Source organism: Poromitra crassiceps (assembly GCF_964638095.1).
Source record: "Poromitra crassiceps genome assembly, chromosome: 25".
NCBI classification, from domain to species: Eukaryota; Metazoa; Chordata; class Actinopteri; order Beryciformes; family Melamphaidae; genus Poromitra; species Poromitra crassiceps.
Genome location: NC_139649.1, coordinates 2,143,403 through 2,149,225, shown reverse-complemented (window position 1 = coordinate 2,149,225; position 5,823 = coordinate 2,143,403).

Sequence of the window (5,823 nt, the reverse complement as noted above, 5' to 3'; positions counted from 1 at the left end):
TGAGCAGGAAACTGCAGGAAACGACGTGAGATAAGACCCGAGGTCAGAGGGTCGCCGGCCCGTCTGCCTGCTGCGCTGATGTGTAATAATCTCAAGACATTTTCACATCAATCAAAGAAATTAATCACAAATAAAAATGTGGGATTTTGTCAGTAGTGAACTCAAAACTAACTAAACTATTGGCTCAGAAAGTGGGAATATTTGGGACGACCCTGCCTGTCAAAAAATGGCGCAGAAAAAAAGGGACCTTTGGCCTCGGTGCCGTCACCATTGACTATATGTCATCACACAGAGGGACGTGTGTGTGTGTGTATGAGTGTGTGTGTGTGTGTGTGTGTGTGTGTTTGTTTGTGTGTGTGTGTGTATGTATGTGTGTGTGTTTCTGTATGAATGTTTTTGTTTGTGCATGTTTGTGTGTGAGTGCTATTGTTAGTGTTAGTAGTGTGTGTGTGTGTGTGTGTTTGTATGCGAGTGTGAGTGTTAGTGTGAGTTTTTTTTTGCGTGTGTGCGCGCACGTTTGTGTGTGTGTGTGGGGGGGGGGGGGTTGGGGGGGGATTACGCTGTCAGTTGTTCCAGCACCGGCGGGCTGAGGGGGATCAAACCCGTGACAGGTGATGCTGATCCGTCTGGTTATCTTCTGCACACTGACCTGACCGCTCTGCTGGGGTGGGGGGGGGGGGGAGTCCCCCTCTTTCCAACCAAGGTTATTGTAGTTTTTCACTTTTCATTCATCTTTATTTTTATTTTAACTTTTTGTTTTCAATTTCAGTTTAGTGTTAGGAGTTAGTTTTTAAAGCAGGTTTGCTAGTTTATTTTATTTTATTTTATTTTTAAATGCTGTTTTTTTTGTATAGTCTTTTATTAATATGGCGTATTTGTCAGGGGCGAGATCCAAACAGGTCAGAAAACTTATTGTGTCATAAAAACTCAAAACATCACACCATAAAAAGGTCCTGGGTTCGATTCCCGCATGGGACGCTGTGGGCGCTGAGGGTGTGTCCCTATTCCCATCCCCTCAGTGCCTACAGCCCAGGTGGGGTCTTCAAAAAGGGCTTTTCTGTGTGGCGTTTGCATGTTCTCCCTGTGCTCCCCTGGGGATTCCTTCAGATAGGAACCTCCACTAAACAAAACATGCAACAAAAAAACTAACAAAAGCATTGGACGAGCCCCCATTATGTTACAGGATATGGATCCTGGTTCGGCTATGCTCTGGGAGTATGGGGGGTGGCAGAGTCCTTAGTAGGCTTGCCATTGTGCAGGTCCTGACGGGACGACAGGTTGCATCCGATCACCTTCTCAGCACAGCAGATGATGCGCTGCAGTCTGTTGATGTCCTTGAGAGTGGCAGCAGCGTACCAGTCGGGGATGGAGGAGGTATAAGGATGGACTCAACGATGGAGGTATAATGTCATCTAGCAAACATGTGTGTAGTATGAATACAAAGTATGTAACTTACTGTATGTTGTGTGTAGGTATAGCATGTATATGACTGTGATGATGCTATGTAACATGCTTGTGTTAAGGGGCTAAACACAACTGAAACTTTATTATTATTATTATTAATAATAATAAATCAAACCTTTATTTAACCAGGTGAGTTAATTTCGAGGGATCCCTGGCCAAGATAGCAGCAATACAGTTTCAACCAGACAAACAAGCAAACATTCAAAGCACAAGTCAAGACAAGACAAGAACACACAAGCAGCACATAAGCAAGCATTACAAGTTAACTGAACATATGCCTAGTTTGCCTGAGTATGCCTAGTATGCACAACATTTGATTCTGTCACTGGGTCCTCCTGATCTGAACAGAGATGCGGAAGGCGAGCTGCGGTTATCTTCCTACCTTCTCCGTGGTGGAGGTGAGCTCCATGGTGCAGTCTGAGGTCTGGGCTCCCCGGCTCGCTCTGTGCCTCTGCCCGTCCCGGAGCAGAACAATGGGACTTTAAATTCCTCTCCCGTCGACCTCGCTTCCCTTTTCCACGCCTCCACTCACTCACTGCTGCCCACCAATCCACCGGCTCCGTCTGCTTTAACTCTTCACCGTCCAGATGTTCACCTCAGGCCTGGCTTTGGACTAACTCTCCAACTCCTCTCTCCGTTCTTTACCTTGACTCTACCTGTCTGGTAATGTCTTTCTGTTGGGGAACTGCAGAAGTTCCCTGCGCTCAACAGACCTCACTTCTCCTCTGAACCTCAGCTGTGGACTCCTCTCCTGCTTTGGGCTTTGGCACAGGCACACTTCATTTGTAACTCGCACCTTCTCGCTATATCACAAGTCCTCCCTGCTGAGGGAGAGGTTTACCGCCTGGCTGCCACCATGATGTCTGTAACAGTAGAAAGGTTTACCGCCTGGCTGCCACCATGTTCTCTGTAACAGTAGAGAGGTTTACCACCTGGCTGCCACCATGTTCTCTGTAACAGTAGAGAGGTTTACCGCCTGGCTGCCACCATGTTCTCTGTAACAGTAGAGAGGTTTACCACCTGGCTGCCACCATGTTCTCTGTAACAGTAGAGAGGTTTACCGCCTGGCTGCCACCATGTTGTCTGTAACAGTAGAGAGGTTTACCGCCTGGCTGCAACCATGTTGTCTGTAACAGTAGAGAGGTTTACTGCCTGGCTGCCACCATGTTCTCTGTAACAGTAGAGAGGTTTACCGCCTGGCTGCCACCATGTTCTCTGTAACAATAGAGAGGTTTAGGGGATGGGGCGGGTCAGAAGGAAGAGAGCAGGGGGAGAGAAGAGAGAGGGAGAGCCTTGTGGGATTCCCTTCCTCCAACCAATCAGGGCGAGCCTGAAAACCCCCCAGCCAGTTTGTGTGTGTGTGTGTGTGTGTGTGTGTCTGTGCGTGCGTGTGTGTGTGTGTGTGTGATCTTCCCCACATGATGGGTGATCACGATCAGTGAATGTAATCGAGCTGTGACCTGTGAGTGATGTCATTGTGATGTCATCAGCTCCACGTGATGTCATCAGCTTTCAAAAGGTAGAAAAGCTAGAAAGGATGATTAACTCATGTATTAGAAAATGGCTTGGAGTCCCACGCTGCCTAAGTAGTGCAGCCTTGTATGGGAAAGGCTATGGAGTTGCCGGTATCTGTCTGACAGAGGAATTCGACTGGCTGGCAACCATTGAATTATCCTTGTGGAGATTTCAGTGGCAAAGTATTTTTCTCTGTGATTGAAATAGGGTGATATTCTGGGCGAGAGTACAGGTATATGGTCTTTAAAAAGGTGATGGGCCCTTTTCACAGCTGCTATTTCTTTGTCGAAAAGGCAGGGTAAGCAGAGGTGATGAGGCCCACAGTAATGAGGGTTTCCAACTTCCAATAATGGAAGTTGGAAACCCTCATTAAAAACTGTTTTGCTTGCAGCTGTGTTCACCCTGCCAAAATGGCCACTGTGAAAAGGGCCTATTGTCGTGTTTTTGAGTTGTATTGATTGAAAGGGGCAAATAATGCAGTGATTGTTTATTAAAGTTTCCAGTGACGTTAAGTTATTTATTTCACAAATGAGTTAGCAGCAGCTTACCATGACAAGTGAAAAAAACAGATGATCGATGGTGAGAGATGAGTCTGCTGCAGGCTCTATTACCTGCGCCAAATAACTTTTATGGAAAGAAATGACAGCTCCATATTGCCCCATTGCAACCTCAGCGCCCAGCAGCCTCCGCCATTTTTTATTTTTGGAAGCGTGACAGCGCCAAAAGAACCTCGCACAGGCTCGCCGTGGTCAGCTGCGGTAGCGCGGGCCCCTATAATCAGCCTCTCTAAACAGTAACTCAACGGGAGAACACTCTAAACTTTGGGGATTCACATCTTTTCCGGGCATACTGCAAATCTTGATTGAAGTGGTGTAGTGCAGGGATGTAAAACAACAACCATATTGTGGAAACTAAGCAAATGTTTTCGTTTTCTTTGTTTAGTTTTTTCAAGATAAATACCTAATGAAAAGGACCCGAGGTTCAACTCCCGTTGAGTTACTGTTTAGAGAGGCTGATTATAGGGGCCAGCGCTACCGCAGCTGACCACTGCGAGGCGCATTCTGTTTCCAAAAATGGCCGGAGTGTCGTCTCTTTCCTTCCATGCTCTTTGCCTGCGCTGCTGTCTGAGGGAGTGAAATGTCTGAAGAGTGTAGAATACAGCAGGGCCGTGAGCTTGGTGCGCCCTCTGCTGGACAAAGTATGTGATTACACCGATAACACCAGTTTTAAATCACAAAATGTTTTTTCTTTTTCGTTGTTCATTGTTTGTACATAGCCACTCCTACACAAATAGGTTTTGTGTAGTACTTTTTCATGAGGGTAAGGCAGATTTATTCTGCCAAATAATCAGCGAGTTAAACCACGTGTTTATTTCTTATTTTTATGACCGCTTTATCATGATAACAACATTATTTCGTTATCTCGATATGTCTGTTTTCTCGGGATAACGACTTATTTCGTTATCTCTATATAACAATGTTCATTTTCTCTCTTTTTTCCCCCATTATGCTATATGCAAACATATAGGCTATTCTGATTATGCGCTCATAATGCAGCAGTAATAAAACAAACATTATCGGCGTGGCAAAGCCAAGGTAAATTGACCTCCGAAAGATGAATGGATTCTGCCTCTCTCCATGTGGCCATACCAGCATTGCCACCACTGCCAAACCATTAGTAATAATAATATAATGAGTAACGTAACTAATTATTTTTGATGGCAAGTAATAAGTCAAGTAATTTGACTACTTTTTAAAGGAGTAATAAGTAATAAGTGACACATTATATTTTCTGAATATCTTTCCCAACACTGATGAATTGAACATCATAGAAAGACGACCCGAGACATGGCTCTGTTCAGTAGATTATATTAATCTCATAAAAAAGATGACTTCATTACAGATTTGACTTCATTCAGGCACACAGGCCATTTGTAACCTACGTGGTTTCATACAATCTCATTTTACTGCATAGTTTCCCTGTGTATTAAATACAGTTTAGTATGGCAAATACATCACGTGACACCAGAGAAAGGAACCGATAGAGACAGGAGGACGGCGTAACAAAATTCAGTATATCTCAATATACAACATGTCAGAAACATGAAATGCAGAAATTCAACACAGATTCTCTAACTTCACGACCAGAAACAACCATGTTACTTAATTAACAAAGGGGAATACTGCACAGTTTAAACGTTGACACAATGCAGTCTCGGACAATTGGTACCTTTTCTCCCAAGGCTATAAACCAGAGAATCAATTGGTAAATCCACTGACTATGAATGGATCGCTGACTTTTATTGATATGACAACATAATTCAACAGGCGGGACAGTAGTGAATATTGACTATAAACAGCCTTGATGGACCAGATACAAAAGAAACAGCGTGATGAGCGGGAAGCAGTTTGGCATCAGAGCGTCCAGTTTCCATGACAACAACAAATCAGAAGAAAGAAAAAGCTGCGTAGACCCAGAGGCGCCGGGACCACAGCCACAGCAACTAACACTGCTTAGGAATTCCCACCTCCAACCTCTGGTAAATAAGTAGGTACGGTATTACCAGGCTGTTAACATATCCCTTGTAACTGGCAATTCTTAGTTGATTTAAGGGGTAATAGTAATTACCAGGTAAATACTTAGTAATTAGGGGACTGCAAAAGGAAGCGTTCGTGTATTTTGGGGGTTATGAACCCCAGAGATGGGAAGCAACTAAGTACAAATACTTTGTTACTGTACTTAGTAGGATTTTCAGGTATCTGTACTCTATTTGACTTTTACTCCCTACATTTTAACACACATCTGTACTTTCTACTCTTTACATGTTCAAAACAGGCTATTACT